The following is a 13,391-nucleotide window of genomic DNA, read 5'->3' on the forward strand; positions in this document are numbered from 1 at the left end:
TGATGTCATAGTATGGGTCTCAGGTTTGGTAGAAGCATTGGGATATCACATCTCATGCAATCGGAAGGGTATCAGGATTGGATTTGGAAGGAGTTGGATATCCAATCTCATGCTATAGGAAGGGTCTCAGGTTGGAATCAGAAGGAGTTGGATATCACATCTCATGTTATAGGAAGGGTCTACGGATTGGAATGAGAAGGACTTGGATATCACATCTCATGCTATAGGAAGGCTCTCAGGTTTGGAAAGGGAAGGAGTTGGATATCACATTTCATGTTAGAGGTAGGATCTCAGGTTTGGTATTAGAGGCATTGAGATATCACATCTCATGCTATCAGAAGGGTCTCAGGATTGGAATGGGAACGAATTGGATATCACATCTCATGCTAAAGGGAAGGTCTCAGGTTTGGAAGGGGAAGGATTTGGATATCACATCTCATGTTATAGGAAGGATTTCAGGTTTGGTATTAGAAGCATTGAGATATCACATCTCATGCTATCGGAAGGATCTCAGGTTTGGTATTAGAGGCATTGAGATATCACATCTCATGCTATCAGAAGGGTCTCAGGATTGGAATGGGAAGGAGTTGGATATCACATCTCCTGCTAAAGGGAGGGTCTCAGGTTTGGAAGGGGAAGGATTTGGATATCACATCTCATGTTATAGGAAGGATCTCAGGTTTGGTATTAGAAGCATTGAGATATCACATCTCATGCTATAGGAGGGGTCTCAGGATTGGAATGGGAAGGAGTTGGATATCACATCTCATGCTAAAGGAAGGGTGTCAGGTTTGGTAGAAGCATTGAGATATCCCATCTCATGCTATAGGAGGGGTCTCAGGATTGGAATGGGAAGGAGTTGGATATCACATCTCATGCCATAGGAAGGGTCTCAGGTTTGGTATAAGCATTGAGATATCACATCTCTGCTATCCGAAGGGTCTCAGGATTGGAATGGGAAGGACTTAGATATCACATCTCATGCTATAGGGAGGGTCTCAGTTTTGTTATTAGAAGCATTGAGATATCACATCTCATGCTATCGGAAGGGTCTCAGGATTGGAATGAGAAGGAGCTGGATATCACATCTCATGCTAAAGGAAGGGTCTCAGGTTTGGAAGGGGAAGGATTTGGATATCACATCTCATGTTATAGGATGGGTCTCAGGTTTGGTATTAGAAGCATTCAGATATCACATCTCATGGTGTAGGAAGGGTTTCAGGATTGGAATGGGAAGGAGTTGGATATCACATCTCATGATAAAGAAAGGGTCTAAGGTTTGGAAGGGGAAGGATTTGGATATCTCATCTCGTGTTATAGGAAGGTTCTCAGGATTGGAATTGGAAGGAGTTTGATATCACATCTCATGCAAAAGTATGGGTCTCAGGTTTGGTAGAAGCATTGAGATATCAAGTCTCATGGTATAGGAAGGGTCTCAGAATTGGAATGGGAAGGAGTTGGATATCACATCTCAAGCTATAGGAAGGGTCTCAAGATTGGAATGGGAAGGAGTTTGATATCACATCTGATGTCATAGTATGGGTCTCAGGTTTGGTAGAAGCATTGGGATATCACATCTCATGCAATCGGAAGGGTATCAGGATTGGATTTGGAAGGAGTTGGATATCCAATCTCATGCTATAGGAAGGGTCTCATGTTGGAATCAGACGGAGTTGGATATCACATCTCATGTTATAGGAATGTTCTCCGGATTGGAATGAGAAGGACTTGGATATCACATCTCATGCTATAGGAAGGCTCTCAGGTTTGGAAAGGGAAGGAGTTGGATATCACATTTCATGTTAGAGGTAGGATCTCAGGTTTGGTATTAGAGGCATTGAGATATCACATCTCATGCTATCAGAAGGGTCTCAGGATTGGAATGGGAACGAGTTGGATATCACATCTCATGCTAAAGGGAAGGTCTCAGGTTTGGAAGGGGAAGGATTTGGATATCACATCTCATGTTATAGGAAGGATTTCAGTTTTGGTATTAGAAGCATTGAGATATCACATCTCATGCTATCGGAAGGATCTCAGGTTTGGTATTAGAGGCATTGAGATATCACATCTCATGCTATCGGAAGGGTCTCAGTTTTGGAACGGGAAGGATTTGGATATCACATCTCATGTTATAGGAAGGATCTCAGGTTTAGTATTAGAAGCATTGAGATATCACATCTCTGCTATCGAAAGCGTCTCAGGATTGGGATGGGAAGGAGTTGGATATCACATCTCATGCTATAGGACGGGTCTCAGTTTTGGTATTAGAGCATTGAGATATCACATCACATGCTGTAGGAAGGGTCTCCGGTTTGGAATGGGAAGGAATTGGATATCACATCTCATGTCATAGTATGGGTCTCAGGTTTGGTAGAAGCATTGGGATATCACATCTCATGCTATTGGAAGGGTATCAGGATTGGATTTGGAAGTAGTTGGATATCCCATCTCATGCTATAGGAAGGGTCTCAGGTTGGAATGGGAAGGAGTTGGATATCACATCTCATGTTATAGGAAGGGTCTCAGGATTGGAATGGGAAGGACTTCGATATCACATCTCATGTTATAGGAAGGCTCTCAGGTTTGGAAGGGGAAGGAGTTGGATATCACATTTCATGTTAGAGGTAGGATCTCAGGTTTGGTATTAGAGGCATTGAGATATCACATCTCATGCTATCAGAAGGGTCTAAGGATTGGAATGGGAAGGAGTTGGATATCACATCTCATGATAAAGAAAGGGTCTAAGGTTTGGAAGGGGAAGGATTTGGATATCTCATCTCATGTTATAGGAAGGTTCTCAGGATTGGAATTGGAAGGAGTTTGATATCACATCTCATGCAATAGTATGGGTCTCAGGTTTGGTAGAAGCATTGGGATATCAAGTCTCATGGTATAGGAAGGGTCTCAGAATTGGAATGGGAAGGAGTTGGATATCACATCTCAAGCTCTAGGAAGGGTCTCAAGATTGGAATGGGAAGGAGTTTGATATCACATCTGATGTCATAGTATGGGTCTCAGGTTTGGTAGAAGCATTGGGATATCACATCTCATGCAATCGGAAGGGTATCAGGATTGGATTTGGAAGGAGTTGGATATCCAATCTCATGCTATAGGAAGGGTCTCAGGTTGGAATCAGAAGGAGTTGGATATCACATCTCATGTTATAGGAAGGGTCTCCGGATTGGAATGAGAAGGACTTGGATATCACATCTCATGCTATAGGAAGGCTCTCAGGTTTGGAAAGGGAAGGAGTTGGATATCACATTTCATGTTAGAGGTAGGATCTCAGGTTTGGTATTAGAGGCATTGAGATATCACATCTCATGCTATCAGAAGGGTCTCAGGATTGTAATGGGAACGAATTGGATATCACATCTCATGCTAAACGGAAGGTCTCAGGTTTGGAAGGGGAAGGATTTGGATATCACATCTCATGTTATAGGAAGGATTTCAGGTTTGGTATTAGAAGCATTGAGATATCACATCTCATGCTATCGGAAGGATCTCAGGTTTGGTATTAGAGGCATTGAGATATCACATCTCATGCTATCGAAAGTGTCTCAGGATTGGGATGGGAAGGAGTTGGATATCACATCTCATGCTATAGGACGGGTCTCAGTTTTGGTATTAGAGCATTGAGATATCACATCACATGCTGTAGGAAGGGTCTCCGGTTTGGAATGGGAAGGAATTGGATATCACATCTCATGTCATAGTATGGGTCTCAGGTTTGGTAGAAGCATTGGGATATCACATCTCATGCTATTGGAAGGGTATCAGGATTGGATTTGGAAGTAGTTGGATATCCCATCTCATGCTATAGGAAGGGTCTCAGGTTGGAATGGGAAGGAGTTGGATATCACATCTCATGTTATAGGAAGGGTCTCAGGATTGGAATGGGAAGGACTTCGATATCACATCTCATGTTATAGGAAGGCTCTCAGGTTTGGAAGGGGAAGGAGTTGGATATCACATTTCATGTTAGAGGTAGGATCTCAGGTTTGGTATTAGAGGCATTGAGATATCACATCTCATGCTATCAGAAGGGTCTAAGGATTGGAATGGGAAGGAGTTGGATATCACATCTCATGATAAAGAAAGGGTCTAAGGTTTGGAAGGGGAAGGATTTGGATATCTCATCTCATGTTATAGGAAGGTTCTCAGGATTGGAATTGGAAGGAGTTTGATATCACATCTCATGCAATAGTATGGGTCTCAGGTTTGGTAGAAGCATTGAGATATCGAGTCTCATGGTATAGGAAGGGTCTCAGAATTGGAATGGGAAGGAGTTGGATATCACATCTCAAGCTATAGGAAGGGTCTCAAGATTGGAATGGGAAGGAGTTTGATATCACATCTGATGTCATAGTATGGGTCTCAGGTTTGGTAGAAGCATTGGGATATCACATCTCATGCAATCGGAAGGGTATCAGGATTGGATTTGGAAGGAGTTGGATATCCAATCTCATGCTATAGGAAGGGTCTCAGGTTGGAATCAGAAGGAGTTGGATATCACATCTCATGTTATAGGAAGGGTCTCCGGATTGGAATGAGAAGGACTTGGATATCACATCTCATGCTATAGGAAGGCTCTCAGGTTTGGAAAGGGAAGGAGTTGGATATCACATTTCATGTTAGAGGTAGGATCTCAGGTTTGGTATTAGAGGCATTGAGATATCACATCTCATGCTATCAGAAGGGTCTCAGGATTGGAATGGGAACGAATTGGATATCACATCTCATGCTAAACGGAAGGTCTCAGGTTTGGAAGGGGAAGGATTTGGATATCACATCTCATGTTATAGGAAGGATTTCAGGTTTGGTATTAGAAGCATTGAGATATCACATCTCATGCTATCGGAAGGATCTCAGGTTTGGTATTAGAGGCATTGAGATATCACATCTCATGCTATCAGAAGGGTCTCAGGATTGGAATGGGAAGGAGTTGGATATCACATCTCATGCTAAAGGGAGGGTCTCAGGTTTGGAAGGGGAAGGATTTGGATATCACATCTCATGTTATAGGAAGGATCTCAGGTTTGGTATTAGAAGCATTGAGATATCACATCTCATGCTATAGTAAGGGTCTCAGGATTGGAATGGGAAGGATTTGGATATCACATCTCATGCTAAAGGAAGGGTGTCAGGTTTGGTAGAAGCATTGAGATATCCCATCTCATGCTATAGGAGGGGTCTCAGGATTGGAATGGGAAGGAGTTGGATATCACATCTCATGCCATAGGAAGGGTCTCAGGTTTGGTATAAGCATTGAGATATCACATCTCTGCTATCCGAAGGGTCTCAGGATTGGAATGGGAAGGACTTAGATATCACATCTCATGCTATAGGGAGGGTCTCAGTTTTGTTATTAGAAGCATTGAGATATCACATCTCATGCTATCGGAAGGGTCTCAGGATTGGAATGAGAAGGAGCTGGATATCACATCTCATGCTAAAGGAAGGGTCTCAGGTTTGGAAGGGGAAGGATTTGGATATCACATCTCATGTTATAGGATGGGTCTCAGGTTTGGTATTAGAAGCATTCAGATATCACATCTCATGGTGTAGGAAGGGTTTCAAGATTGGAATGGGAAGGAGTTGGATATCACATCTCATGATAAAGAAAGGGTCTAAGGTTTTTAAGGGGAAGGATTTGGATATCTCATCTCATGTTATAGGAAGGTTCTCAGGATTGGAATTGGAAGGAGTTTGATATCACATCTCATGCAAAAGTATGGGTCTCAGGTTTGGTAGAAGCATTGAGATATCAAGTCTCATGGTATAGGAAGGGTCTCAGAATTGGAATGGGAAGGAGTTGGATATCACATCTCAAGCTATAGGAAGGATCTCAAGATTGGAATGGGAAGGAGTTTGATATCACATCTGATGTCATAGTATGGGTCTCAGGTTTGGTAGAAGCATTGGGATATCACATCTCATGCAATCGGAAGGGTATCAGGATTGGATTTGGAAGGAGTTGGATATCCAATCTCATGCTATAGGAAGGGTCTCAGGTTGGAATCAGAAGGAGTTGGATATCACATCTCATGTTATAGGAAGGGTCTCCGGATTGGAATGAGAAGGACTTGGATATCACATCTCATGCTATAGGAAGGCTCTCAGGTTTGGAAAGGGAAGGAGTTGGATATCACATTTCATGTTAGAGGTAGGATCTCAGGTTTGGTATTAGAGGCATTGAGATATCACATCTCATGCTATCAGAAGGGTCTCAGGATTGGAATGGGAACGAGTTGGATATCACATCTCATGCTAAAGGGAAGGTCTCAGGTTTGGAAGGGGAAGGATTTGGATATCACATCTCATGTTATAGGAAGGATTTCAGGTTTGGTATTAGAAGCATTGAGATATCACATCTCATGCTATCGGAAGGATCTCAGGTTTGGTATTAGAGGCATTGAGATATCACATCTCATGCTATCGGAAGGGTCTCAGTTTTGGAACGGGAAGGATTTGGATATCACATCTCATGTTATAGGAAGGATCTCAGGTTTGGTATTAGAAGCATTGAGATATCACATCTCATGCTATCGGAAGGATCTCAGGCTTGGTATTAGAGACATTGAGATATCACATCTCTGCTATCGGAAGGGTCTCAGTTTTGGAACGGGAAGGATTTGGATATCCCATTTCATGTTATAGGAAGGGTCTCAGGTTTGGTATAAGAATTGAGATATCACATCTCTGCTATCAAAAGTGTCTCAGGATTGGGATGGGAAGGAGTTGGATATCACATCTCAAGCTATAGGACGGGTCTCAGGTTTGGTATTAGAAGCATTGAGATATCACAATACATGCTGTAGGAAGGGTCTCCGGTTTGGCATGGGAAGGAATTGGATATCACATCTCATGTCATAGGAAGGATCACAGGTTTGCTATTAGAAGCATTGAGATATCACATCTCATGCTATAGGAATGGTCTCAGGATTGGAATGGGAAGGAGATGGATATCACATTCTTGCTATAGGAAGGGTCTCATGTTTGGAATGGGAAGGAGTTGGATACCACATCTCATGTTAGAGGAAGGGTCTCAGGGTTGGTATAAGCATTGAGATATCACATCTCTGCTATCGGAAGTGTCTCAGGATTGAAATGGAAGGAGTTGGATATCCCATCTCATGTTATAGGACAGGACTCAGGTTTGGTATTAGAATCATTGAGATATCACATCTCATGCTGTAGGAAGGGTCTAAGGATTGGAATGGGAAGGACTTGGATATCACATCTCATGCTATAGGTAGGCTCTCAGGTTTGGAAAGGGAAGGAGTTGGATATCACATTTCATGTTAGAGGATGGATCTTATTTTTGGTATTAGAGGCATTGAGATATCACATCTCATGCTATAGGAAGGGTCTCAGGATTGGAATGGGAAGGATTTGGATATCACATCTCATGCTATAGGAAGGGTCTCAGGTTTGGTATAAGCATTGAGATATCACATCTCATGCTATAGGAAGGGTCTCAGGATTGGAATGGGAAGGAGTTGGATATCACATCTCATGTTATAGGACGGGTCTCGGGTTTGTTATTAGAATCATTGAGATATCACATCTCATGCTGTAGGAAGGGTCTCAGGATTGGAATGGGAAGGAGTTGGATATCACATCTCATGCCAAAGGGAGGGTCTCAGGTTTGGAAGGGGAAGGATTTTGATATCACATCTCGTGTTATAGGAAGGATCTCAGATTTGGTATTAGAAGCATTCAGACATCACATCTCATGCTATAGGAAGGGTCTCATTTTGGAATGGGAAGGAATGGGATATCACATCTCATGCTATAGGAAGGGTCTCAGGTTTGGTATAAGCATTGAGATATCACATCTCATGCTATAGGAAGGGTCTCAGGATTGGAATGGGAAGGAGTTGTATATGACATCTCATGCCATAGGAAGGTTCTCAGGTTTGGTATAAGCATTGAGATATCACATCTCTGCTATCGGAAGGGTTTTAGGATTGGAATGGGAAGGAGTTGGATATCCCATATAATGTTATAGGAAGGGTCTCAGTTTTGGTATTAGAAGCATTGAGATATCACATCTCATGCTATAGGAAGGGTCTCAGGATTGGAATGGGAAGGACTTGGATATCACATCTCATGCTATAGGGAATGTCTCAAGTTTGATATTAGAAGCATTGAGATAACAAATCTCATGATATGGGAAGGGTCTCAGGATTGGAAGGGGAAGGAGTTGGATATCACATCTCATGATAAAGGAAGGGTCTAAGGTTTGGAAGGGGAAGGATTTGGATATCACAACTCATGTTATAGGACGGGTGTCAGGTTTGGTATTAGAAGCATTGAGATAGCAAGTCTCCTGGAATAGGAAGGGTCTCAGAATTGGAATGGGAAGGAGTTGGATATCACATCTTAAGCTATAGGAAGGGTCTCGGGATTGGAATGGGAAGGAGTTTGATATCACATCCCATGCCATAGTATGGGTCTCAGGTTTGGTAGAAGCATTGGGATAACACATCTCATGCTATCGGAAGGGTATCAGGATTGGATTTGGAAGTAGTTGGATATCCCATCTCATGCTATAGGAAGGGTCTCAGGTTGGAATGGGAAGGAGTTGGATACCACCTCTCATGTTATAGGAAGGGTCTCAGGATTGGAATGGGAAGGACTTCGATATCACATCTCATGTTATAAGAAGGCTCTCAGGTTTGGAAGGGGAAGGAGTTGGATATCACATTTCATGTTAGAGGTAGGATCTCAGGTTTGGTATTAGAGGCATTGAGATATCACATCTCATGCTATCAGAAGGCTCTCAGGATTGGAATGGGAAGGAGTTGGATATCACATCTCATGCCAAAGGGAGGGTCTCAGGTTTGGAAGGGGAAGTATTTGGATATCACATCTCGTGTTATAGGAAGGATCTCAGGTTTGGTATTAGAAGAATTGAGATATCACATCTCATGTTATCGGAAGGATCTCAGTTTTGGTATTAGAAGCATTGAGATATCACATCTCATGCTATCAGAAGGGTCTCAGGATTGGAATGGGAAGGAGTTGGATATCCCATCTCATGCTAAAGGAAGGGTCTCAGGTTGGAATGGGAAGGAGTTGGATATCACATCTCATGCCATAGGAAGGATCTCAGGTTTGGTATTAGAAGCATTGAGACATCACATCTCATGTTATAGGAAGGGTCTCAGGATTGGAATGGGAAGGAGTTGGATATCACATCTCATACTATAGGAAGGGTCTCAGGTTTGGTATAAGCATTGAGATATCACATCTCATGATATAGGAAGGGTCTCAGGATTGGAATGGGAAGTATTTGGATATCACATCTCATGCTATAGGGAGGGTCTCACGTTTGGAAAGGGAAGGAGTAGGATATCACATTTCATGTTAGAGGTAGGATCTCAGGTTTGGTATTAGAGGCATTGAGATATCACATCTCATGCTATCAGAAGGGTCTCAGGATTGGAATGGGAAGGAGTTGGATATCACATCTCATGCTAACGGGAGGGTCTCAGGTTTGGAAGGGGAAGGATTTTGATATCACATTTCATGTTATAGGAAGGAAATCAGGTTTGGTATTAGAAGCATTGAGATATCACATCTCATGCTAAAGGGAGGGTCTCAGGTTTGGAAGGGGAAGGATTTGGATATCACATCTCATGTTATAGGAAGGATCTCAGGTTTGGTATTAGAAGCTTTGAGATATAACATCTCATGCTATAGGAAGGCTCTCAGGATTGGAATGGGAAGGAGTTGGATATCACATCTCATGCTATAGGAAGGCTCTCAGGATTGGAATGGGAAGGAGTTGGATATCACATCTCATGCCATAGGAAGGATCTCAGGTCTGGTATTAGAAGCATTGAGACATCACATCTCATGTTATAGGAAGGGTCTCAGGATTGGAATGGGAAGGAGTTGGATATCACATCTCATGCTATAAGAAGGGTCTCAGGTTTGGTATAAGCATTGAGATATCACATCTCATGCTATAGGAAGGGTCTCAGGATTGGAATGGGAATTAGTTGGATATCACATCTCATGCTATAGGGAGGGTCTCACGTTTGGAAAGGGAAGGAGTAGGATATCACATTTCATGTTAGAGGTAGGATCTCAGGTTTGGTATTAGAGGCATTGAGATATCACATCTCATGCTATCAGAAGGGTCTCAGGATTGGAATGGGAAGGAGTTGGATATCACATCTCATGCTAAAGAGAGGGTCTCAGGTTTGGAAGGGGAAGGATTTTGATATCACATCTCATGTTATAGGAAGGAAATCAGGTTTGGTATTAGAAGCATTGAGATATCGCATCTCATGCTATCGGAAGGATCTCAGGTTTGGTATTAGAGGCATTGAGATATCACATCTCATGCTATCGAAAGGGTATCAGGATTGGATTTGGAAGTAGTTGGATATCCCATCTCATGCTATAGGAAGGGTCTCAGGTTGGAATGGGAAGGAGTTGGATATCACATCTCATGCTATAGGAAGGCTCTCAGGTTGGAAGGGGAAGGAGTTGGATATCACATTTCATGTTAGAGGTAGGATCTCAGGTTTGTTAGAGGCATTGAGATATCACATCTCATGCTATCAGAAGGGTCTCAGGATTGGAAGGGGAAGGAGTTGGATATCACATCTCATGCCAAAGGAAGGGTCTCAGGTTTGGAAGGGGAAGGATTTGGATATCACATCTCGTGTTATAGGAAGGATCTCAGGTTTGGTATTAGAAGAATTGAGATATCACATCTCATGCTATCGGAAGGATCTCAGGTTTGGTATTAGAAGCATTGAGATATCACATCTCATGCTCTCAGAAGGGTCTCAGGATTGGAATGGGAAGGAGTTGGATATCACATCTCATGTTATAGGAAGGGTCTCAGGATTGGAATGGGAAGGAGTTGGCTATCACATCTCATGCTATAGGAAGGTTCTCAGGTTTGGTATAAGCATTGAGATATCACATCTCATGCTATAGGAAGGGTCTCAGGATTGGAATGGGAAGGAGTTGGATATCACATCTCATGCTATAGGAAGGGTCTCAGGTTTGGTATAAGCATTGAGATATCACATCTCATGCTATAGGAAGAGTCTAAGGATTGGAATGGGAAGGAGTTGTATATGACATCTCATGCCATAGGAAGGGTCTCAGGTTTGGAAAGGGAAGGAGTAGGATATCACATTTCATGTTAGCGGTAGGATCTCAGGTTTGGTATTAGAGGCATTGAGATATCACATCTCATGCTATCAGAAGGGTCTCAGGATTGGAATGGGAAGGAGTTGGATATCACATCTCATGCTAAAAGGAGGGTCTCAGGTTTGGAAGGGGAAGGATTTGGATATCACATCTCATGTTAAAGGAAGGATCTCAGGTTTGGTATTAGAAGCATTGAGATACATCTCATGCTAATGGAAGGGTATCAGGATTGGATTTGGAAGTAGTTGGATATCCCATCTCATGCTATAGGAAGGGTCTCAGGTTGGAATGGGAAGATGTTGGGTATCACATCTCATGTTATAGGAAGGGTCTCAGGATTGAAATGGGAAGTACTTCAATATCACATCTCATGCTATAGGAAGGCTCTCAGGTTTGGAAGGGGAAGGAGTTGGATATCACATTTCCCATCTCATGTTATAGGAAGGATCTCAGGTTTGGTATTAGAAGCATTGAGATACATCTCATGCTAACGGAAGGGTCTCAGGATTGGAATGGCAAGGAGCTGGATATCACATCTCATGCTAAAGGAAGGGTTTCAGGATTGGAATGGGAAGGAGATGGATATCATATCTCATGCTATAGGAAGGGTCTCAGGATTGGAATGGGAAGGAGTTGGATATCACATCTCATGCTAAAGGGAGGGTCTCAGGTTTGGAAGGGGAAGGATTTGGATATCACATCTCATGTTATAGGAAGGATCTCAGGTTTGGTATTAGAAGCATTGAGATACATCTCATGCTAAGGGAAGGGTATCAGGATTGGATTTGGAAGTAGTTGGATATCCCATCTCATGCTATAGGAAGGGTCTCAGGTTGGAATGGGAAGGTGTTGGGTATCACATCTCATGTTATAGGAAGGGTCTCAGGATTGAAATGGGAAATACTTCAATATCACATCTCATGCTATAGGAAGGCTCTCAGGTTTGGAAGGGGAAGGAGTTGGATATCACATTTCCCATCTCATGTTATAGGAAGGATCTCAGGTTTGGTATTAGAAGCATTGAGATACATCTCATGCTAACGGAAGGGTCTCAGGATTGGAATGGGAAGGAGATGGATATCATATCTCATGCTATAGGAAGGGTCTCAGGATTGGAATGGGAAGGAGTTTGATATCAAATCTCATGCCATAGGAAGGGTCTCAGGTTTGGTATTAGAAGCATTGAGATATCACATCTCATGCTATAGGAAGTGTCTGAGGATTGGAATGGGAAGGAGTTGGATATCACATCTCATGCTATAGGAAGGGTATCAGGTTTGGTAGAAGCATTGAGATATCACATCTCATGCTATAGGAAGAGTCTCAGGATTGGAATGGGAAGGAGTTGGATATCACGTCTCATGTTAAAGGAAGGGTCTCAGGTTTGGTATTAAAAGCATTGAGATATCACATCTCATGCTATAGGAAGGGTCTCAGGATTGGAATGGGAAGGACTTGGATATCACATCTCATGCTATAGGGAGGGTCTCAAGTTTGATATTAGAAGCATTGAGATAACAAATCTCATGATATGGGAAGGGTCTCAGGATTGGAATGGGAAGGAGTTGGATATCACATCTTATGATAAAGGAAGGGTCTCAGGTTTGGAAGGGGAAGGATTTGGATATCACAACTCATGTTATAGGACGGGTGTCAGGTTTGGTATTAGAAGCATTGAGATAGCAAGTCTCCTGGTATAGGAAGGGTCTCAGAATTGGAATGGGAAGGAGTTGGATATCACATCTCAAGCTATAGGAAGGGTCTCGGGATTGGAATGGGAAGGAGTTTGATATCACATCTCATGCCATAGTATGGGTCTCAGGTTTGGTAGAAGCATTGGGATATCACATCTCATGCTATCGGAAGGGTATCAGGATTGGATTTGGAAGTAGTTGGATATCCCATCTCATGCTATAGGAAGGGTCTCAGGTTGGAATGGGAAGGAGTTGGATATCACATCTCATGTTATAGGAAGGGTCTCAGGATTGGAATGGAAAGGACTTCGATATCACATCTCATGTTATAGGAAGGCTCTCAGGTTTGGAAGGGGAAGGAGTTGGATATCACATTTCATGTTAGATGTAGGATCACAGGTTTGGTATTAGAGGCATTGAGACATCACATCTCATGCTATCAGAAGGGTCTAAGGATTGGAATGGGAAGGAGTTGGATATCACATCTCACGCTAAAGGGAGGGTCTCTGG

This window comes from Ambystoma mexicanum, chromosome 14, assembly GCF_040938575.1.
Source record: "Ambystoma mexicanum isolate Mex_15411 chromosome 14, UKY_AmexF1_1, whole genome shotgun sequence".
In the NCBI taxonomy this organism is placed as follows: domain Eukaryota; kingdom Metazoa; phylum Chordata; class Amphibia; order Caudata; family Ambystomatidae; genus Ambystoma; species Ambystoma mexicanum.